Consider the following 24,906-nt stretch of genomic DNA (forward strand, 5'->3'; position numbering starts at 1 on the left):
TTATAACAGAGTCTCTCAACTGAACCCAGAGCTCACCAGCATTGCTAGTCTCCTTAGCCAGACTCATCTGAGGATCCCTTGTCCCTGACTTCTCAGCCTAGAATTAAAGGCAAGTTGCCACATCCACCTGATATTTATATAGGTTCTGGGTGATGTAGGAGGGTCGTCTGTCTACGTGTTACTTTCATTGGTTAATTAACAAAGAAACTGCTTGGCCTGATAGGTAGGTGGTGTAGACAGAACAGAATGCTGGGAAGAAGGGAAGTGAGACACGCCATAGCTCTCCTCTCCAAGATGGACGCAGGTTAGAATCTTCCCGGTAACACCGTGGTGATACACAGATTACTAGATATGGGTTAAAGCAAGTTGTGAGAGTTGGCCAGTAAGAGGATAGAGCTAATGGGCCAAGCAGTGTTTAAATGAATAGAATTTGTGTGTAGTTATTTCGGGTGTAAAGCTAGCCAAGTGGTGGGACGCAGCCTGACGCTCCTTCTACATCTGGGGATCCAAACTCCAGTCCTCAGGCTTGCATGGCAAAGACTTTAACTACAAAGCCATCTCCCAAGTTCTCTAAAAGAACTCTTTTGTAAAACACAAAATATGAAAAATCTGTGCCAGACTTCCTGAGATTATCATTCTTGCAGAGGACAAAGGTTCAGTTCCCAGTACCCACATGGTGGTACACGCATACACATAACATGTTTTGCCTAAAACAAATAAAATAAATGCATTTTTAAAATCTTTTTGTTATTGTTTTGTCCAACTTTTTGGGTTCCCTCCCCCCAGACCGGTCTCTACACAGTCCTGGCTAGTCTGGAACTATGTAGATAAGGCTGGCCTCAAACTCAGAGATCCACCTGCCTATCCTTCCCAAGCACTGGGATTAAAGGCATGCCATTTGTTTTTTAATCTTAATTCTTTTTAAACCACTATTTCAAACTCTACCTACCCTAATGCTTTCTCTTTTTTTTTTTTTTTTTTTTTTTTTGGGTTTTTCGAGACAGGGTTTCTCTATGGTTCTGGAGCCTATCCTGGAACTAGCTCTTGTAGATCAGGCTGGTCTCGAACTCACAGAGATCCGTCTGCCTCTGCCTCCCGAGTGCTGGGATTAAAGGCGTGCGCCACCACCGCCCGGCCCCTAATGCTTTCAAATGAACTTTGAGGGGGACCTCTGACTACTGCAAAAGTGATCTAAATTTCTAAAGCAAGTCACGGATTGAACTAGAATGGATTTAATTTGAAATTACTTGGTATCTATGAAAACACTAAAAAAAAAAAATCACAAAGCAATTTATTCTTTAACTTACTACAAGGTCATCACATATGATCACACAGGTTGTCAAAGCACAGGTGTTACTAACACAATAAAAACAGAAACCCTCGTATGGACTCAATTCCAGACTGCAGTCTTAAGCTGTAAGAGGAGCCCCCTGAACACAGGGAGCAGCTAAGGAACAAATGAGCAGAAAAATCCTGTTCTAGTACACCTGATCATCCTCACTATATATGTACTGCAAAACCTCACAAACACCAAATGCCCCAAAGCTTGAACCCAGCTACTAATTATAACATGGTTCCCTAGAATTATTTCCGGGTGCAACACTTCTGGAGAACGCTAAGAACAATCCAAGTAAATTAATTCTCAACAGAGCAAACAGAAGAGTACTCTGATCCTTTTCCTTATGAATTAAAGGAGAAAAATCTGGGGCTGGAGAGATGGCTCAGCAGTTAAGAGCATTGCCTGTTCTTCCAAAGGTCCTGAGTTCAATTCCCAGCAACCACATGGTGGCTCACAACCATCTGTAATGAGGTCTGGTGCCCTCTTCTGGCCAGCAGGCATACACACAGACAGAATATTGTATACATAATAAATAAATAAATATTTTTAAAAAAGGAGAAAAATCTAACTTAAGCACTGAACACCTTACTCAATCCTGAGTTCCAGACCCTAGATTATTCCTTCCCAATCAATTTAATAGAGAGAGTTTAATAAACTTCTGGAAGGACTATCTTACACAGTTCCTCTGAATTATAAAACATTAGTTGAAATGGAAATTATGCCTTATCTCCGAACAGTCTTTTCTAAACTAAGAGCTGGGTGCTAAAATGAGAATAGTCTTCCCATCTTTTTTTTTTTTCCTGTTTTTTGGGGAGTGGGGATTGGGGGGAACAGGATCTCATTGTGTAGCCTTGGCTGCCCTGAGGATCTTAGTCTGTAGATCAGACTGGCCTCAAACTCATAGAGATCAGTCTGCTCTGTACGTACCACCACACCCAAGGGCATCATTTCAAACCCTACCCAGTTAAATATTTTCAACTCAAACCCCTACAAAGCCTCCTGACCTTTGGGAAACAGCTTTGAATTTGTAAAACTTGGGATCTGAAGCTGACTCTGAACTCTACTCACCCAAGCTCCTCTCTAGATTGCCTTCTCTTCACACCAGTTAATTTTTCCTCCATGATTAGTACTATCTGGTACTATTTTGACCCAAGCTTTTCTGTATCTCCCTTCCTAACTTTCCCAAGAATAACCATGACTTATTTAACTATAAATTTCTCAAGTGCTGTCTCTACTAAGTACCTGTGGCTAGAACTATGCTCAAAAGTGTGTAATGGCAAAAAGGGCACAGAGGAAATGAAGACAAATTTTCTAAATAGTCTGGGAAAGAGAGCTTGGGAGAAAAGACCCACCTACCCTGCCCAAATTACAAACTTGATTTTTTTTTTTCCTACAGTATTACTTTGTATGTCATTCTAAATCAATTAAATAAGCTTACCTCAAAGCAGGGAGCTTTGATTAAGGTACCACTGTTTTGAAAGTCTGCTGGTCAAATCACACTGAAAAAGCCAATCATGTGAAACTTCTGAAATCCTTCACCTATCATTTTCTCTCAATTACTGCTAACTCTTTAAAGAGTCTTCTTACATCCTTTCAATAGTCTGAATTCTTTTAACTCATCTAATTAGAACAAAATTTCTAAACTAGATATGGTAGTGCATGGACAGTACAAAAGCAAAGAAAGAAATGTGTTGAAGGATAGTTAGTCTGCATGTACTATGTAGCCAGACCCTATCTTCAAAATAATTAAAATTTTTAGAAATTCAATTTGCAAAGCTAGAGGAATGGCTCAGCAATTAGAAGCACATACTGCTCTTGCAGAGGACCAAAGTTTGATTCCCAGGAACCACAAAAAGTAACACACAACTACCTATAACTCCAGTTTGGCAGAATTAGACACTCTCTTATGGCTTCTCGTGGAGATGGCGGTAGAAGAATCAGGAGGTCAAAGTCAGCCTCAGCTACAAAGTGAGTTGGAGGCCAGCTTAAGATACATAAACCTCTGTCAAAAAACAAATCTGGATGGAGGGGGTCAAGCAAATGTCTCAGTATATACACTGTGCTAGAAGGTTACAAGTAGAGAAAGACCATATGATTAGACATCTGCAACTCATAACTTTCACCTAACTCATCTCTAGCTTCCTCCCCTGGATATACAACTGTCATCATGTTCACCATTTCCACAACACAATAATTTTCAGTAAGCCAATAATTACTCTCACCTGAAATGTTAAAAATTTACAAAGTGTTCCTCCATACCTCTTTTTATGTTCACCTGTATGTAGTGGAAAGAAGAATAACTATTATTTTCTACATACTAGAATTACACTATAAATCTAGGGATGCCTAACATGGAATATGCCCTGGCTTCTATCCTTGATGTTTCATAAACATGGCATAATGGGACATGCTGCAATCCCCAGCACTGGAGAGATGGAGGCAGAAAATCAGAAGTCAAGGTAATCCTCAGCTACACAGCAAGTTGGAGAATACCCTGGGATACAGGAGACTGTGTCTCAAAAAAAAAAAAAAAATCCTATTATATCCTCTATTTTGAAAAATTCAGTACAGCTTAAGGGACAAATTTCTAACATATATACAATAAAGTCAAATTTTTTTTAGCCCTTTAAAAAGGTTTTAGAATTATGTTATTTTTTATGCATGAATATTTTGCCTCCATGTATGTATGTGTACCATAGACATTCCTGGTGTCCAAGGAGGGCAGAAGAGAAGGTGAGATCTCCTGGAACTGGAGTTACATATGTTTGTAAGCCACTATGTAGATGCCGGAAACTAAACCTGGGTACTCTGCAAGAGTAACACTGCTCTTAATCACTGAGTCATCTCTCGAGCTTCAAGTCTTAGTTTTGTAAAAGTTATATAATGTTTATAAAACAGGTAACTTCAAGTTTTTGCTGTCGGAAATGAACAGTGCTTTAAACACTTTATATTTTAAATACTAAACAGATTCCCAAAATCAGTTGCTTCTTAAAAATGGCATATAATATAATGATTTCTTGTTTTGAGACAAGATCTCACCAAGTAGGCTACTGGTCCAGAACTCATTATCCTCTATCCTCTGTCTCTCAAGTACATAAATCACAGGAGCGTACTACCAAGATCAGCAAATATACTGACTTTAGAAAAATCCATTTCAAGTTCTTCTTCCTTTTTTTTTTTTTTTTTTTTTTTTGGTTTTGTTTTGTTTTCCAAAACAGGATTTCTCTGTAGCTTTGTGACCTGTTCTGGAACTCTCTCTGTGTAGACCAGGCTGGCCTCGAACTCAGAGAGATCCACCTGCCTCTGTCCCCCGAGTGCTGGGATTAAAGGCGTGCGCCACAACTGCCCGGCCCATTTCAAATTCTTTACAGTAAGTTCAACATTATAAATACTATACACTGAATATAACTGCCAATAAAGGTTCCATGTTGCCATTTTTGTGATGAAGTCCCGGGGTGTGGGAGGGAGGCAGTGTTCAGCAAAACCACAAAGGCACTGTGCATGCTAGGCAGGTGCTCCCTTCCAGTCTTATACTGTTATTTTTTAATACCTTTTTTTTCTTTTTCGATACAAGGTTTCTTTGTGTAACAGCCCCAGCATCCTGGAACTCACTCTGAAGACCAGGCTAGCCTCTGCCTCTGCCTTTGCCCCAAGGGCTGGAATTAAAGGCTTGTGCCACCACCTCCTAGTCACTTATACCTTTATCAGTTTATAAGAGACAAGGGTGAGAGAGAAGGCACAGTCAGCATTATAAGCAGTAGGACCTCATTTCAAACCTTAGAATCCACATTTTACAAGTCAAGAATCAATGGTGCACTTTAGTAATCCAAGTGTTGGGTAGGCAGAGGCAAATGGATCCTGAGGCTCACTGGCCAACCAGTCTAGCCTAATCAATGAACTCAGGCCTATGAGAGAACTCGTCTTTAAAAAAGGGGGTAGGGGTGGGGGGCTGGAGAGATGGCTTATAGGTTAAGAGCATTGACTGTTCTTCTAGAGGACCTGAGTTCAATTCCCAGCAACCACAGTGAATCACAACCATCTGTAATGAGATCTGGTGCTCTCTGCTGGCCTGCAGGCACAACTGCAGACAGAACACTGTATACATAATAAAGAAATCTGAAAGGAAGGAAGGAAGGAAGGAATATAGAGAATAAAATTAATGGTTTAAAAAAAGGTAAAGTCTTTAAAGAGACAGAGTACAGATAGTAAAGAGATTAAAAGAAATAAAGAAAAATAAGCCACGTAAAAATGGAAAATTCACAGAGAGTCTGGATTATGTACATTGTATTTTCTTTAAAATTTTTGGCCGGGCGGTGGTGGCGCACGCCTTTAATCCCAGCACTCGGGAGGCAGAGGCAGGCGGATCTCTGTGAGTTCGAGACCAGCCTGGTCTAGAGTGCTAGTTCCAGGACAGGCTCCAAAGCCACAGAGAAACCCTGTCTCGAAAAACCCAAAAAAAAAAAAAAAAAAAGGGCTGGAGAGATGGCTCAGAGGTTAAGAGCACTGGCTGCTCTTCCAGAGGTCCTGAGTTCAATTCCCAGCAACCACATGGTGGCTCACAACCATCTGTACTGACATCTGGTGCCCTCCTCTGGCATGCGGGCAGAGGCAGAATGTTGTATACATAATAAATAAATTAAAAAAAAATTGACTGTGAAGGAGCTAAGTACAGAGACACATTTCATTACATGGGCTGCTAAGCTAAACCAGAATGGATATAAGGGTATTACAATTTCAAAATTTGGGTCTAAGGATATGATGCTTTGGAGAGGGTCTTCTTTTGTTTTCACAGAGGACCAGTCCCTGTGGATTGCATCTATCCCGATATGGTATGATAGTCCACGACCTCCCGAAAAATTCCTGTGAACACCCTCAAAAAATTACTTAACTCAACTGCCAACTGAGATGAACCTGACACACAAGTTACACCCTAAACGATCTGATTAACAGCGCCCCCATTCAGCAGGAAGCAGTTTGGAGAGAAAAAAACTGCGCCCATGTTCCCAAATATTGTTTATAAATGTTCTTTTACATTTAAAGGGGGATATGATATAGGTATGAATAATTTGCATTGATATGATATAGATATGAATAATTTACATTGGTATGGATTTTAAGGTCAATTTTGTTATATGTATTTCTGATATTAAGGTATTATGATTGTGTAGTTCATTTAAAATGTAATGTATAATAGGAAATATAGGTTGTTAATGGATAATCATCGATAATAGTAAAGCCTGTAGTCATGTTAGTTAGATTTTCTAGATATATAGAGATATATTTCAGTTAGATAGGCATTCTTCACATCTTTCAAAGACTGCAGAATATGGCATTTTAAATGTTTTAATAACTTAGGGCTTTTCATGACAATGAGACACTCTGCTCCTGGCAGCATCAATCTACTTCAAGAGGAAGATGGGCATCGAAGAGGCTCGTTATGGAGTTTGATAGCCATTTGGGCAAGAAACTGCTCTTGCCTGGACTGTTGCATAAAATGGACACAGAGAACCCGCAGAGAGAGGACTGCTGAACTTGCCTAAAGGTGAGACGGTCTTTTGGGGTTCATGACTGATGCAAGAGTCTGCGAGACATTCTGCAGGACACAGCAGATAATGACTGAACTGTCTTTGAAATTTCCTGCTTGATGAAAATGTCTGCTGGATACTATGGGCCTGAAGGCTGAAGATGGATGCCCCAACGGTACAAAAGAACTTTGGGTGACTGTCCAGGCAGCGAGATGTCTCTGTCATTTCTAGAGTTTTCTTATTTCTTGTTTACTTAGGTAGTATTATATCCTTCTGGAGTCTTTGATGGAGTTGAAGAATTAATAGTTACAGTTTTCCTTAGTTATGATAAAAGATAAAATAGATATATTGTAACTGTAATTCTTGCTTGATAACTATTTTGCTATATGTAATCTTACTATGTTAAAATGAAAGCCTTTTTTGTTTAAACAGAAAAAGGGGAAGTGATGTGGGAGTGTCATATATCAATCTGTTGATTTCATTGGTTAAGCAATAAAGAAACTGCTTGGCCCTCATAGGTTAAAACATAGGTGGGAGGAGTAAACAGAACAGAAGGCTGGGAGAAAGAAGCTGAGTCAGGGAGTCACCATGACTCTCCCACTCCAGGCAGAGGCAGGTTAGGATCATTCCTGGTAAGCCAGCTCGTGGGCTAAACACATTATTAGAAATGGGCTAGTCCAGGTGCCAGAGTTAGCCGAGAAAAGGCTGGAACTAATGGGCCAAGCGGTGTTTAAAAGAATACAGTTTCCGTGTAATTATTTCGGGGCATAAGCTAGAGCTAGCCATGTGGGCGGCCGGGTGCTGGGGACGCAGCCCCGCCGCTCTTATTACAACAGTGTCCTCTAACTTCCACATGTGTGCTATAACATATACACATTTGCATACATGCACACAAAGGCACAAATAAATTTTAAAACAATATGCAACTGGTTCCTAAGAAGCAGCAGCTGAGGTTGTCTTCTGGCATCTACATGTAAGTGTACATATATATAAACATATCTGGCACACAAATATGCACCTGCACACACACACAGACATAAAGACAAGAATTAAGACAAGAAATAAAGACAAATATATTCAGATTCATAGTGGAAAGAAGCAATAGGGTAAACACTAGAAATTAATCTGGTACATAAGCGTGCACGCACACACAAACACACCCACACTCACACAAAAATGTAATAAATCTGAACTTAAATTATATAAATACATTATGATTTTAGAAGAGGACTGTGTAACTTGAAGCATGCCTGTCTTAATATGTGGTAGGCCCGAGTTAATCTCCAGGACACACACAAAAAAGGTAAGAACCATTATTGATCAGTACAATGGCATCCCGAAAGATAGCTAAACAACCACTAAGTCAACATAAACAAATCAGTTTCCAAAAGTTAAGACGGTCAGTGCTACTCATCTGCAAGTATCCAAAGTCTTAAGGGGACTAACAGAGTTTAAAGATGGAAGCTTCATAAAATCTCAAACAAAGACATCTATATTACAATATGACAACAGTATTCAAGTCAAAATTATTTATCAAATGCCTACTAAATACCAGTCCCTAATGGGTTCTGCATTATGGAGGAGCACTACATTCAAGAAACCACTAAAGGGGCTGGAGAGATGGCTCAGTGGTTAAGAGCACTGAGTGTTCTTCTAGAAAACCTGGGTTTGATTCCTAACACTCACATGGGTCACAACCATCTATAACTCCTGTTCCAAGGGATTCAATACCATCTTCAGGGCCCTGTAAGCACCAAACATGTACATAGTACACAGACTTTCATGAAGGCAAAATATACACACCAAATAAATGTGTGTGTATATGTGTGTGTGTAGGTATGTATGTATGTGTATAAAAAAACTCAATGGCTCTCAAAAAAGAAGCAAGAGTTTAACAGCAGAACACAAGACTGAGTAAATAGGAGGCCAGGAAAAGTAACAATGGCAACAGGAAGTGAAGTAGCCACAGCCACACAGAGAAGCCTTGCTAAGAAACTAACCAATACATGCAGCTCATCCTACAACTGCTGCATAAAGGATATGCTATAGAGGGCTGCAATGTTGACAAGACAGGATTTGAACTGTTCTGAATGTTCTAAGTTGACAGTTTATAATGAGATATGGTTGCCAAATGTCTTACATTGTAATAACAGGCAGATCTAATATATGTGTGGCATTCTAACTCTTTTGAATTAAGGACCAATCTATTATCTTACAACTAAAGCTTTTAAAACAGAAGACTAACCTAAGAGTTTCTTTTTAACTTAAAAACATTAAACAGTCTTTCTGAGAAGTATGTTCATATGTTCAAAACAACACACACACATACATACACACAAATTGAAAGAATGCACAAGAAATATAAGCAATAGTTCTCAGAGAATGACTGGCTGTAGGGAATACCCAACACCTATTTTCCCCCTGGGCATGGTAGTACATGTCTGTAACTAGAGCTCAGAAGGCTAACATAGGAGGAGCATTAGTTTTGGGCCAGTCTGAGGTAACAACAAAATCTTGCTCCAAAAAAATTAATTGATTAATTAATTAATTAAAGCATTTGCTATTAGTCTATCTCTTGTTCTGTCCTGTCACAAATAGTTTCATATGAATTTTAAACTAATAAAATCCCAGGCTGTAGAGATAGTTCAGTGGTTAAAAGCACTGCCTGCTCTTCTAGAGGTCCTGAGTTCAATTCCTCACAACCACAATTATCTACAGTGTGGTCTTATGCCCTTTCTGGTATAAGGCATGTGTATAGATAGAGCACTCATGCAATAGATAGATAGATAGATAGATAGATAGATAGATAGATAGATAGATAGATTTTTAAAGAGAGCTAATAAAACCCCATCTAATCACTAATAAAAAAGCAAATATAAATATTCAAAATTTAAATGTTGCTGATGAGCAAACAATTCTTTTTTTGTTTACTTTTTTGTTTTTGTTTTTTTTAATATTTATTTATTTATTATGTATACAATGTTCTGTCTGTGTGTACGCCTGCTGGCCAAAAGAGGGCACCAGACCTCATTACAGATGGTTGTGAGCCACCATGTGGTTGCTGGGAATTGAACTCAGGACCTTTGGAAGAGCAGGCAATACTCTTAACCTCTGAGCCATCTCTCCAGCCCCTTTGTTTGTTTTTAAGAAATAGTTGCTCAATAGGCCAGGCTGACCTTGAACTCCCAGAGATCCACCACTGCCCACCTGAGTCAACAACTTTTAAAATACCAAATCTTCAAACTTTATGGGACAACTTTGTTTTTCTTTTACTTTGCACCTTTTCTGATTTCCAAGAAAAGGTTATCTATTTTGGGAGAAAAGGAAGATCTTAATTAACTGCAAAAGGGTGAAAGTCATTTTTCCCATCAGAAGGAACATATTACTAACTGAAGGGACAGGATCACCCTCTCCCGAGTTGTTCTAGTCTCTTACCGCTTTTCCAGTAGGCCCAACTTCCAGAGAATAACATTCTTGTACAGAAATATTTAAGGTTAGGTTTTCTACAGGAAATGTATAAAGTATTTTCTTTGGATTCAGATAACATTCTCTGGTAAGAACTAACTAGATGATCTGAGTGTATTAAGGATAAGGACTACTATGACAGTCCCTAGTAAAGATTCCAGCCTAGCAAAAGCAACTGAGTAAAAACAGGCATGATAAGAATTAAGGGGAAGGGCTGGAGGGATGGCTCAGAGGTTAAGAGCATTCATTGCCTGCTCTTCCAAAGGTCCTGAGTTCAATTCCCGGCAACCACATGGTGGCTCACAACCATCTGGAATGAGGTCTGGTGCCCTCTTCTGGACTGCAGACATACACACAGACAGAATTTTGTATACATAATAAATAAATAAATATTTAAAAAAAAAGAATTAAGGGGAAGTCATAGAATATAGACTATATCTAACACATTGTAAAAGACCATACCTGTGTATATCCAAAACTACTGATGTTTACTTTTGTTTTTGAAATTTCATGTCTTTACCTGTTGGGGGAAGGAGGCAGCATGCCAGTCCCAGGAACTGAACTCAGATTATCAGACTTGGTGACAATCACCCTTACCTATTAAGCTACCTGCCCAGTCCATGATTTTTTTTTTTTTTTTTGGTTTTTCGAGACAGGGTTTCTCTGTGGCTTTGGAGCCTGTCCTGGAACTAGCTCTGTAGACCAGGCTGGTCTCGAACTCACAGAGATCCGCCTGCCTCTGCCTCCCGAGTGCTGGGATTAAAGGCGTGCGCCACCATCGCCCGGCTTTTTGCTTTTTCGAGACAAGGTTTCTCTGTGGCTTTGGAGCCTGTCCTGGAACTAGCTCTGTAGACCAGGCTGGTCTCGAACTCACAGAGATCCACCTGCCTCTGCCTCCCGAGTGCTGGGATTAAAGGCGTGCAGTCCATGAGTTTTAATTTTGGGTTATTATGGGGGGTGGTACCTTCATGTCACAGCTTGGGTGTCAGAGGACAACCTCCAGGAATCAGTTCTCTCCTTTCATCACATAGGTTCTGGGAATCAAACTCAAGCAGTCAAGTTTAACAGAAAGCACCTTTACCCACTGAGCCGTAACGTCACACCACTATTTACTTTGAATAATGAAATTATGGATAATTCCTTTCCTAACAGATCTGTCATTTATATACATAACAAAGAGTTGTTGGCTAAAGAGAGAGTGGATAAAGTGCTTGCTTCCCTAGCTTAAGTATCTAAACTTAAATCCCCATAATCCACAAAGAGGGTAGACATGAAAGTACCTACCCCACGTTCTTTAAGTAAAATAGAAGCACAGAAAGAATTCCCAGAAGCTCACAGGCTGACTAGCCTGGCACATGAAGCACAAAAACTACAGAGAGACCTTGGCCTCAAAGTAGATAGAGCACAACCTCCACAGGTATACCACAGCATACATACAGCCACAAACACATACACACAGAAACATGCTGAAACCTAATTCTTTGTACAAGCTATAAACAAAAGAGATGAGATGGCTTAGCCATTAAGACTACTGACTACTCTCACAGAAGACTAGGGTTAGATTCCTAGAACCCAAATGGTGACTGACATGTCTATAATTCCAGTTCTAAGAGATCCAGGTACACATGTAATACACAGACATACAAACAAGCAAAACACTCCTAAGCACAAAATAATAAAAATAAAGAGTACTGCTATAATTTAAGTAGTACTCAAACATTTCAAATATTTAAATTTAAAAAAAAAGCTGAGTCTGATGCAAGCATCTCTAATCTCAGGATCAGAAGGATGAAACAAATGAATTGTATTTTCAAGATTAGCCTAGGCTATATAGCCAAATTCTAGACACATGCGCATACACACACACAGATACAAAGAAAAAGAGAAAGAAAGACTAGCTGAATAATCCCAGTACTCAGAAAATGGAGACAAGGGGATCAGAATCACATACATACACACATGCACGCGAGCGCGCGTGCACGCGCACACCCACACACACACACACAAGAGAGAGAGAGAGACAGACAGACAGACACAGACAGAGAGAGGAAAAAAAAGACAGAGAGACAGGGGGCTGGAGAGATGGCTCAGAGTTTAAGAGCATTGCCTGCTCTTCCAAAGGTCCTGAGTTCAATTCCCAGCAACCACATGGTGGCTTACAACCATCTGTAATGGGGTCTGGTGCCCTCTTTGGCCTGCAGGCATACACACAGACAGAATATTGTATACATAATTAATAAATAAATAAATATTAAAAAAATAAAACACACAAATGTAGGTACGCACGTTCCTTGGAAAGCTTATCAAGGGGCATAAAAGATCAACATGGCCTAACCACCCAGCATAAAGGCAGAATTTTAAAACTGGACACAGTAGTAAACTAATGGGAAGTAAAGCAGGACAGTTATGAGTCTGAGGCCAGACTGGGCTATACCACAATTTTCAGCATGCCCTGGGATACATAGTGTGACCTAGTTGTCAAAAACAAAAACAAAAAGATACTTCAAATAATGGTGCTTGGGGCTGGAGAGAGGGCTCAACAGTTAAGAGTACTTGCTCTTGCCGGGCGGTGGTGGCGCACACCTTTAGTCCCAGCACTTGGGAGGCAGAGGCAGGCGGATCTCTCTGAGTTCGAGACCAGCCTGGTCTACAAGAGCTAGTTCCAGGACAGGCTCCAAAACCACAGAGAAACCCTGTCTCGAAAAACCAGAAAAAAAAAAAAAAAAAAGAGTACTTGCTCTTGTAGAGAGCTCAGGTTCTATTCCCAACACCCACATAGCAGGTCACAACAATCTATATATAACTCCAGTTCTAGGGGCTCTAATACCTTCTTCTGGCTTCCTCAGGTACCAGGGATGTGTGCTGTGCACATACATACATGCAGGCAAATATTCATACACATAAAAATAAAAAACAAATCAATCTAAAATAGAATTTAAAATAGTGGTGCATGCCTGTAATCTAATCCCCATCTTCGGGAAGATGCTAGAAGACATCCACAAACACAGTCACTGGATAAAACTTTGGGCTGGAGAAACACCTTAGTAGTTAAGAGAACTTACTACTCTTGCAAAAGACTTAGGTTCAGATTCCAGCACCCAAATCATGGCTCAATTTCAGGGAATCTAACCCTCTCTTCTGAACTCCACAGGCACTAGACACATATGTGGTATAAACAAATAGATGCAGGGAAAACATTTAAAACACAATCTTTCCCCAAAAAAAAAAAAAGTGAGCCAGGCGATGGTGGCGCACGCCTTTAATCCCAGCACTCGGGAGGCAGAGGCAGGCGGATCTCTGTGAGTTCGAGGCCAGTCTGGTCTACAGAGCTAGTTCCAGGACAGGAACCAAAAGCTACGGAGAAACCCTGTCTCGAAAAATCAAAAAAAAAAAGTGAAATACTAGACTTCTAGAAATTATATAAAATTTTAGACTTAAATTTACCTATTTGCATGGTAATAATAATCATAAAACACCATAAAAGCTATCATTCAGTAAATGACTACTTCATGCCAGAAATTGATTACATTTTAGATTAATTTCCACAATTTTCCTGGGATATACCTTTTGCTAAGAAAATAAGGTCCCAATTGGTTAACTGTGTAACCTGCAGGTAGGTGACAGAAAATTTAAAAAGCACATTATCTCTCTGCTTTTCATTATCTACTGATATGGCCCTCAATACTGTAATGGCTAATCTTGACTGCATCTGGAATCAACTAAAACCCAAGCTGCTGGGCACTCCTGTGAGGGATTTTCTTGATCAGATTATTTGAAGCAGGGAGACCCACCTTAAATGTGTGTTGTGTATTGCATCTTCTGGTGACAGTCCACATAAAAGGACGTGGAAGAAGAAAACTCTGCTTTCTTCCCGATTGCCCTCACTCTCGCTGACAAGTTTATCTATCCTGCTGCTGCAGCATCCCTTCACATGATCAGAATCAGCTTCTTCAGGATTCCAATGCAGACTAAGAGCAGCAGCTTTCCAGGAACCGTTCAGTTTTCAGGGCCAGACTGGGACTGCTGAGACATCCAGCCTCGTGGACTGAACAATTCTATTCTCACTCTCCAGTGTGAGACAACCATTGCTGGACTATGCAGACCACATCCTGTGAGCCAGTCTAACAAAGCCACTTTATATATTAGTTCTATTCTTTTAGAGAACCCTGCCTAATACACCTTCCAACTTCCTTGCAATTTTTAGAGTAATTTTTTCCCTCCTTTCCGTATTCTGTTCCATTACTAACTCCCACCTTTCCATCCACAGTAAACCCTCTTTTAAGAAGGAACATGTTCTTATACTCAGAAACAGGTGTAGGGCTTGGAAGTCTTCCAAAAAGTTGTCAGTTTTCAAAACACAAATTAAGGCTCTCAGACCACTGCTTTTACAGGACAGCTTTGCATCCATTTACACAACGGCCATGGTTTGACCAGTGCTTCATCAACTGTCAGTCAGAAAATATTGAGAGTTCTTGCATTTGGCTACCTCTTTCACAACTATGTCATGATATACCAATTAGAAAGTTCCAAGACAATACTTCTGTCAGAAAATTGTCAGTCTCTACAATCTAAGGACAAAATGCTGGAGACTACAGCTCCTAAGACTTCCTTCAGGCCCAGAACAACTTGAATACAAAAAAACTTTATCTCAAAAGAACATGCTAGCCATTAAAGATGACTCTAATAAAAAGCATTATTGTTACCAACATTTCCCTACTGCTTTAATAATATGCAAATTTTTTTATCCTCCTTTTGATGAAAGGTTAAAAATTTAGCATTCTAGAGCTAGTTGTGGGGCGTACACCTTTAAGACCAGCCGAGGGAGGCAGAAGAGGGCAGATCATTCTGGTCTACACAGCTAATTCTAGCCAAAGGTACGCAGCAAGACCTTATCTCAAAAACAAAACAAAACAATCATCCCAAGAAAAACTAGGATGCCATCAACATGGTCATGTCATCTTAATCTTACCTTGAGCCCGGGTCTTCCAAAAAGAGATGCCCAGGGACTACCAAAAGTTTTACAAGAACATGTGGGAATCTTTGCAAAACTCACAAAACTCAGGGCTGGAGAGATGGCTCAGAGGTTAAGAACACTGACTACTCTTCCAGAGGTCCAGAGTTCAATTCCCAGTAACCACATGGTGGCTCACACGGTGCCCTCTTCTGGCATGCAAGCATACATGGAAGGAATGTTGTATACATAATAAATAAATAAATAAATCTTAAAAAAAAAAACAACTCACAAAACTCTGAATATGTCGTAACTCAATGTCCAGAGTAAAGAAAACAGATCATTTGAGACAACTCTTCTACCTTAAGAATAAATTCAGCTATAATTTGATAACTAAAAAAAGACTTTGGCCTGAAGAGATGGCACTGTCAGTAAAGCTCCTGCTATGCAAGCACAAAGACCTGACTGAATCTTCAGCACCCACAGAAAAAGTGAGGTAGTACATGCACCTGTAATATGCCAGTCTAGCCAAATTGGTGAGCTCCAGGTTTAGTGAGATCCTATCTCAAAAAATAACAGTAGAAAACAATTGAGGAAGCTACCCAATGTCAACCTCTGGCTTCCACATGCACATAAACACAGGTAAACATGTATCCATACACATGTACGCACATGCACATTCCCTTCCTTCCTCCCTCCCTCTTTCTCCCTCCAAAACATCTTCAGCTGAGGAAAAGAGTACAGCGAGAAGTCAGATCTGTTGACTATTATTACATAAAAGTATTATTACTTTTATTAGTAATCCCTAGGCTTTACATGAAAAAAAATCTAGATATATCAACTGGAGAGATGACTCAGCAGGTAAAAGTATCTGCTACCACACTTAAAATCTTGAGTTCAAACCCTAGGATCTACATGATGAAAAAAAAGAACCAACTGCCAAAAGTTGTCCTCTCCTCTGACCACAAAACAGAGCCACCTGTTTAAACCTTTTTCCTGAGCTTTCCCACCCCCAAATCTAGAACTTTATTAAAAGTTCTAAATAATATAGCTTTATTAAAAGACTTAATTGGGGCTAGGAAGATAGCTCAGTCAGAAAAGGTGCTTGTTGCCAAGCCTGATGACCTAAGTTCAATGATCCCCGGGCATAGTATCCCCAAAAGTTTTCCTCTGATTTTCACTCCACATAAGTGCCATGGCATAAAAGTCAACTCCATTTGGGGCTATGGGTAAAGGTCAGTGGTAAACACTTACCTAGCATACACAAGGCCCTGGCTTGAATCCTTAGGGGTTAGGGAACTACTGGCAAAACCCAGAACTTAGTGCTTCTCTTCAAACTTACCCCTTCAAAAGTTCTGCTATCTCACTGCAGGAGGTTTCAGAAAGTTTTCAGGTTCTTTTTAACACTGCAAATAATAAAAAGTATTCATGTAAATCATCTAGCAATATCATTAAACTTTAAAAAGCAAGTTTTTCTCATGAATAAATTTTACAGACTGATTAAAAATACTAAGAACATTTGATATGTTTGTAAATCAGACCCCTTGCCCAGCACAGTGGCATGTGCCTGGAGTACTAAGGAGGCTGAGAGAAAGAGGATTACTTGAGCACAGGTATTCAAGACTTAAGACAGTATAGCAAGACTGTCTCAGAAAACAAAAACAAAAAGTCAACCACAAACTAGATTCCATCTAGAGATTCTCACAAGTTCTATAGAGCAATGAAAACTACAAATCTTAAAAAAAAAAAAAAAAAAAAGTTCTAAGTAGTTTTATGACAACGACCACTTGGGGACTCAAGGGAAGTGACTAACTTGGGGTTTCCACTCAGAACCGCTTTACAGTCAGTAGTAGTGACCTGTACAGCACATCTGATGGAAGGAAAGAAAAACATCAGCAGCTGCACAACAATGTGACTCCTGTGCAAAGAATCCGAGCCCCCAAGATCTGCCTGTCACCATAAAGTCCAAGAAGTAAAGCCTTCAATGTGTTTTCAACTGCTAAACCACAACCTGCTGGTTTTTGAAACAGGGTCTCAACTACGTAGTCCTAGCAAATTCATAGATATCCACCTACCTCTCTCTGCCTCCCAAGTGCTGGTATTAAAGGCATCTATCACTGTGGCCTGGCCTATGGCCTAATTTTAATGCTATGCTGAGACAAGTGGCTTTGTAGTTATAAAAAGTGCTCTGGAGGGGCTGGAGAAATGGCTCAGCGGTTAAGAGCATTGCCTGCTCTTCCAAAGGTCTTGAGTTCAATTCCCAGCAACCACATGGTGGCTCACAACCATCTGTAATGGGGTCTGGTGCCCTCTTCTGACCTGTAGGTACGCACACAGACAGAATATTGTATACATAATAAATAAATAATTTAAAAAAAAAAGTGCTCTGGAGCACAACCACCTCAAGCAGTTTCTTAGCTAAGGTCACATGACGAGAATACTGTCAAAAGATCAGGTATGGTGGCACATACCTGTATTCCCAACACTGAGAAGGCAGAGAAGCAAGAGGATCATGGCACTGAGGCTTGCCTGAACTACACAGCAAGAGCTTGTCTCAAAGGGTTGGAGAGATGGCTCAGTGGTTAAGAGCACTGGCTGCTTTTCTAGAGGACCCAGGTTCCATTCCCTGCATCCACATGGCAGCTCACAACCATCTCCAATATCCTCTTCTGGCCTCTGCAAGCACCAAGCATGCACATGGTATACAGAAATACATGAAAGTCAAACATCTTACACATAAAATTAAAAAAAAGTCATTTTTTAATTAAGACAAGTTGACAATTTTAATAGCTATAAGAAAACAACTTGAGAAAACCCACTCCACTTTTAATTCTGCAAAAGTAGACATGTTACAATGTCCTCAAGTTCACCCAACAAGTCTTAGATTTCTACATTTAAGATTCATTATTTACTCTATTTATTTATCTATTTATTATTTATAACGTGGGGGGGAGTGCTGATGAGGCCAGAAGAATGCCTATCCTCACTGGGGCTGGCAGTTGTGAACTTCTAGATTTGAGTACTAACTGACTCCCCCACCAGGTCCTCCTGAAGAACAGCAAGTGCTCTTAGCTGCTGAGCCATTACTTCAGCACCATAAACTGTATTTTTAAAGAGGGAGGAATAGGGGGTAGAGCTAGATTATACAACAAACACTCCTACAGACTTAACTCAAGATACAAGGTATCTCCTTAACTCAAATTAATAAAATACTTTAGTTAACAACAACAAAAATAATAATATTGTGTTCCTTACTATAGAGAGGTAACTTTAAAAGCAGTTTAAAAGCATCCCTGGTAGAGGATGACCTTGAACTCCTGATCCTCTAGCTTCTTCCTCTCAAGTGCTAGGATTACTGGACTGTACCACCCAAGTTTGGCGACAAACTTGATTTTGTTCCTTTTCTCATGACCTTACACAAAATTAAAGGCAAATCAACAATGGCATCATTTTATATTCCTATGAAATTAATGTATTTCTCATTTATATGAGAAGATGACAAAATTAATAAATAATAATCTAGTCAATAATATTAAGTTCTGGGGCTGAAGATATATATAACTCAATGAAGAGTACTTGCTTAGCACGCATGTGGCTTTGGGTTTGATTTCCAGCAATCCATGCGGGGAGGAAGAGTGAGAGACTAGTAATCACTCTGGTGGAGGCAAGAGGATCAAGAGATACAAGGTAAGCCGGGTGGTGGTGGCGCACACCTTTAATCCCAACACTCAGAAGGCAGAGGCAGGCCTCTGTGAGTTCGAGGCCAGCCTGGTCTACAAAGCGAGTTCCGAGTTCCACAGCTACAAAAAAACCCTGTCTTGAAACACACACACACACACACACACACACACACACACACACACACGAGAGAGACAGAGAAAGAGAAATTTGAGGTCAAGGTCATCCTTAGCTATTGAGTTCAGTTCAAGGCTGGCTTGGTCTATCTGACCTCCAGTTTGGGGAGAATCGGGGTTGGAGATGGAGGGGGTGGGGCCGGTATGGACCTTAAACCAAATGACTTGGGTTTGTATGTTGGAAGGAAGAGTCAATACCACAATTTGTCCTCTGACCCCCAAACAAAACTCACACTTTTTTTTTGTTGTTTGTTTGTTTTTGTTTTTGAGACAGGATTTCTCTGTGTAACAGCCCTGGCTGTCCTGGAACTAGCTCTGTAGAACAAGCTGGCCTTGAAGTCACAGAGATCCACCTCCCAAGTACGGGATTAAAGGCATCTGGTTCTCAAATATTTTTAAACAAAAGAAATAAAGTAAACTTACAAAGGAAAAAAATTATATTTTAGAGATACAGTTCTTCAGGACCTCAAAAATCAATGGTAATTTTGTAACATCACCAGAAAACACTAACAAGGGGAGTAAAAGTCCCTGCTGCCAAGACTGATAACCTAAGTTTAATTCCTGGAACCCACAGAGTGGAAGGAGAATTTCCACAAGTTGTCCACCGACCTCCATAGGCACTCAATGGTATGGATGCTTTCATATTCATATGCATATATACACATACACACACAAATGTAATTTTCAAAAACCGCTAATGCGGGTCAAGGGGAAATTAAAAGAAGGTTCAGATTTATACAAGAATGAACAAGCAGCATTAAGAAAATTCAAACTATTGAAAGAAAATAGGACATTTAACTTGCCTCTAATATATGCAGGCTCAACCTATGAGACTGGTCCAACTATATAATAAAACAGAAAGTACATTAAATTTAATAAGTAGGGACTAATGAAAAACTGAAAAAAAAAGTGTTTTTTTGAAGAGGCACAAACCATAGATCTTTTAGAAAAACCAGGAATAAAATTTATCTTGCTACCTTCCCTTATGAAGGTCAACAAAAAGAAAATGCATGTAGAGTATTAAAATGCAGAGTCATAAGAACGAATAAACTGATATGACATCAGAGATATTGTAATTTGGAAATGTCATTTCAAAAATTCACAGGGAACACAATGTAGATGTAATCAGTTAAAACACCACCTCAGCACTATCATCACCATGTCCTCTGCTGCTGCAAAACACCATTCATTATTCTGACCTTGCAATTCCTATCTTCACTTGACTTTGAGGCAAGTCTACTACAAATTATTTTTCATCAAGCAATTCATCAGCAAAAAAAGAAAAGAAATAAAAGGGAAAAAAAGGCTTCAAAAGTCAAAATACTAAATTTATCAGGTAAGTTAAAATGAAAGATTATTAAATCAGCCATTTATGAATATAAAAATAAACTGAAAGGCCCTCAGGAAAAAAACAAATTTCCCCAATCTATAAAGCATATCAATTTGAGAATTAGTCTGAAAAGGAAAAAGGGAAAAATAGAAAACACTCAACAGAAGCAAAGTCATATAAGGGATACCAATACATATTAGGGGAACGGGTCCCTGAGCCAATTAAAAACAGGCAGGGCTATACAGAATTACAAGACACTCTTTAGTAGTGTGTATCAGTTATGGACAATTTAAGCTAATATACTGATTCATTTGATTATATTCCTTAATCACTAGTGTCCAAGGGCAATTCCTCATTTTCCTACATACATTTCCAAATAGTCTAAAATTTCCAATTCTTTTTTTGCTTTGTTTTGGCAGTACAGAGGACTGAACCTGGTCATCATGCATGCTAAGCAAGTTGTCTACCACTGAGTTCTTCTGAGTCTTACCAGGTAGTCCGTGAGCTTGCAGTGCTTCTACTTCAGTCAATCAAGAAGCTAGGATACCCTTCTTTAAAGACCATGCCTTTTGAGAAGTATTTCCAGGCAGCCTTAACACCAAAACACAACTAAAAACTTACTTTTAAAATAATTCATTAAACTTCCGTAAAATATATGAACATCCTGAGTTTTCCAAATGAATGGGAGGGAGGGATCTTGGCTCAAGTCTATAGTATCTGATTTTCTATAGATCTCAGCACTTGGAAAACTGAGACAGGAGAGTTTGAGGACAGTCTGGGTTACACAGACACACAAAGTCAGAAGGGAAAACAAGAGACACACACACACGAAGTCACAAGGGAAAAGAAGAGTCACATACACACACCTGGGTTACACAGACAGACACAAAGTCAAAAAGGAAAGAGTCTCACACACCTGGGTTTGTGTGTCTCTCTCTCCCTCTCATACACGCACACAAAGTCACAACGGGCAAAAGAAGAGGTATGTAGACATACTGCTCTCAGTTTCTTCCTCACCCGTCTCTTCAGCCTAAACAGACTCATGTTCCTCCCAGCAAGCCCTTAATAGGTCCTGCTGCCAAGTTTTGTCTTTGTCTAAGGGTCTTTGCCCTTTTTGCCTCTTCAACTGAAGCAACCTGCCTTCTACCTATGAGGTGTTTCCTCAAATTTGAGCTTACCTGTAAGTCTCCTCAGGCAACTAAACTTAAAAATTAACCCTTCCCACAACTATTATCCTGTCTCCCTATCTCATTTTTTTCTACATCAATTACTCCTACTTTATACAGATGGTCCCTGCACAGAACTGACTTACAATTTTCCACTTTACTATAATGTAAAGACAACATGGACTCAGTGGAAACCATTTCTTCAAATTTTGTTTTCTTCCTGAGTTAGCAATATATGGTACAATACTCCCTGGCATTGCTGGCTAGGAACAGAGAGCCACGAGAATCACAATATGGTCATACAATCATGAGGGGGAAATAATCAAGATTCTTGATTAATGAGGTTCTGCAGTTAAAATGGGCAGTAGGCTGATTGTATTAAATGCCATTTTCAGCTTACAAAATTTTCAACCTACAATAAGTTTAAGAGATGTAGCCAATCATTACATCAGAAGCATTTGTGTGTACTTTTACTTAAGTATTTAGAGGTCTAGAAATGAGCTCCACAGAAACAGAAATTTTTGTCCTCAGAGTCACCACTGTAGTAAGTACTTGAAGTTTGTCCAAAAAAGAATGATAATTATAAAAAAATGAAACAGCATATAGTCTCTTCTTCCCCAGCCACCCTAAAGTCTTTGTCATGTACCAAAAAAGGTATGGTCTTTTCCTTTCTTAGCAAATCACTAACATTCGTTTATGTTAACTCCTCAATGTTGATATTTTTCCAGATACGTGTCAATTCTAAATGTTTTTCTAGTGTCTTCTAATGTGACAATAAAGTATATATCACAGTTTAAACAATTAAAAAGCTGCTACACTAGGGAAACATCACTAAATGAGGACCAAGTATGTGTTCTCATCAAAATGGGCAATTTCTGCCAGTCAGAGTCTCCAAATTAGAAGGATGAAAATAAATGTACAATAAGGATGATAAATTTTATCATCTAGGAAGTCAATGTTACGAAAACAGGAGAAACTACAGAAGACTTTAGTCCCTGAATAAAACTCTGAGCTAAAACTCCTTATAATCCAAGGGATATGGTAGGAAGGCATCAGGGCCTCAAGTCCCTCAATTTCTTATGGTGGACTACTTACCTTCCTAATAGAGCCATTAGGTGTGTTAAAGTGCTTTGACTTTCAAGAAAACGGGAGGGGAGGGGAGACAGTGCTGATAACTGCAAAGCAACGTTACTGCTTCCCAAACGCGGTCAAACAACCTGCTTCTTCCATGCCCTCCCTTCCCTGCTCACTTGACTATTTTCAGCTACAAAACTGAAGTGTTCAAGAGTGCTTCGTGGGAAACTGCTTGCCCATTGCAACCCGGTGTGAACATTCGGGTGCCCGGAGCTGCCCCGGGCTCTACTTTCCCAAGCCTCTCAGTCCCAGGATCAGATGATGACTCCACCTCGCCTGGGGCCTGCTCCAGACCCGTCCACCGGCCGGGGAAGCAGTCTTTGCCAGTCCAGATGCTCGGTGGAGAAGGCAAGGGCGCACCTCCCCGGGGCAGGTGCGGGCAGGAGCGCCGGCGGGAGCAGCTGTCGGCTCGCAGCAGCTGTTAGCCGGGGCACCCCGAGGCTGCGCGGGCGGCCGGCCCCGAGGAGCGGGCAGCGGAAGGCGAGCCCTCCGGCCTGACACTGCCCACCCCGCCTCCCGCCTCCTCGCCACGGCTTCTTCCCCCCACGATGCCACGGGGGTGAAGGCAGGGGGCTGCCCTCGGCCAGAACGCTCCCTGGCCCCGCGGCGGCCCTCACACTGGAGGAGGCTCCTGCCGACCCCGCACCTGCCCTGTCCACACGTCTGACGCCCCCAGCCGGCCGTAGCCGCTGCCGGGCAGCCTCAAGTGTGTCCATGCGGCCGCTTCGGACCGGAATGGCGGGGACGCAACGGTAGGCGCCGGGCCACGGAGGCTCGGGGTACCACAGCGGGGCCTGGGCACGGGATGGCCGCGGGCAGGGGAGACACACCGAGCCACTGGTTACCTGCGGTCCGGGACAGGAGTCTCTCAGAACCCAAGTCAATCCTCAGCCTCAACAACACAAGATGGCCGACACGTCGCCACGCACATCACGTGACCCCCCGCGCCGCCCCGCCCCCCGGCCCGCCTACTTCCCCCACCTTGCTCCCTCCCTGCACTCCAGCTTCCCACGACAGCTTTCCCTTCCTCGGAGGACCGCCCCTCCGGTCGGACACGCCCCTTCTCGAGACCCGGATGCAGGGCTGGCGCAGGCGCATTCGGGGGCTTTTGACTGAGGTTTCTACCCGCCTTAGAGTTGAGCAGGCATCCCGAGTTGGAGCCCGGCCAGAAGCCTTGTGACTCACTGTCCGATGCAACCAATCCAGGGCCAGTTTGCAGTACAGAAATCTCTGCACCACTTAGGAGCTGGTTTTCCAAGCTAGAACTTTTCCATAGCTTTGGTCTAGCATTTTCCTGCCAGTTTGTTCCTCATGGAGCAAATGGTGAGGCTGAAATTCAAAGCAGGTCCTCTTGTAGTAGAAGTGGGAATTTGTTCTGTAGTGTTGGAACGTGACAGCTGGGAAGGGTTTTGAAGTTCTGACTCTCTCCCACTACGTGCGGGTCTACAATCCCTTTATATACTGCTACTGCATTCCCTTTTTCGGGCTGCTAGATAATGGATAAGAAACCCAGCTATACAGAAAACAGGAAATTATCCGCTGTCCTTCTGGAACTTGTGCTACCATCTCAAGTCATCACAGCCTTTCTGGCGCCATTAGTCTTTTCGTATCCCTCTACCTCATTTGGAGTTTGGGATCAACCCAGGGCTTTACTCAACCATCCTCCAGCCCTTTTTTATTATTATTATTATGTATACAATATTCTGTCTGTATGTCTGCAGGCCGGAAGAGGGCACCAGACCTCATTACAGATGGTTGTGAGCCACCATGTGGTTGCTGGGAATTGAACTCAGGACCTTCGGAAGAGCAGGCAATGCTCTTAACCACTGAGCCATCTCTCCAGCCCCCCTCCAGCCCTTTTATGATTCTTCCCGCCAACTTTTTCTTTTTTACAAATACTCCTAAATTTCTCAAATATTCTCTTTTCTCTCTCTCTCTCTCTCTCTCTCTCTCTCTCTCTCTCTGTCTTTCTCTCTCATCTTTCAAGACAGGGTTTTTCTGGAACTCATTTTGTACACCAGGCTGGCCTCTAACTCACAGAGATCTGACTGCCTCTGCCTCCCAAGGGCTGGAACTAAAGGCTTGCGCAACCATGCTGGGCTAGCCCTTTATCTCTTAAGAAGTTATTTTTTCTTTAAGATG

The 24,906-nt window shown here is 41.0% G+C and overlaps 1 protein-coding gene across 3 annotated transcripts in view; it reads right to left on the bottom strand.

The window, feature by feature from the left end:
• Gigyf2 (GRB10 interacting GYF protein 2) overlaps nucleotides 1-23,675 on the bottom strand; it is a 135,668-nt gene extending 111,993 nt beyond the window's left edge. For all 3 annotated transcript variants that reach the window (XM_041649692.1, XM_041649691.1, XM_041649693.1), the window contains exons 1-2: nucleotides 23,610-23,675; nucleotides 16,623-16,686 (exon numbers count right to left, since the gene is read on the bottom strand). The gene's annotated coding sequence lies outside the window, so the exon portion shown is untranslated. The remainder of the gene's footprint in view (nucleotides 1-16,622; nucleotides 16,687-23,609) is intronic.
• Nucleotides 23,676-24,906: the final 1,231 nt, after the last annotated feature.

Source organism: Microtus oregoni, unplaced genomic scaffold (assembly GCF_018167655.1).
Source record: "Microtus oregoni isolate MIOR12 unplaced genomic scaffold, Mior012 000004F_ref0000308, whole genome shotgun sequence".
NCBI classification, from domain to species: Eukaryota; Metazoa; Chordata; class Mammalia; order Rodentia; family Cricetidae; genus Microtus; species Microtus oregoni.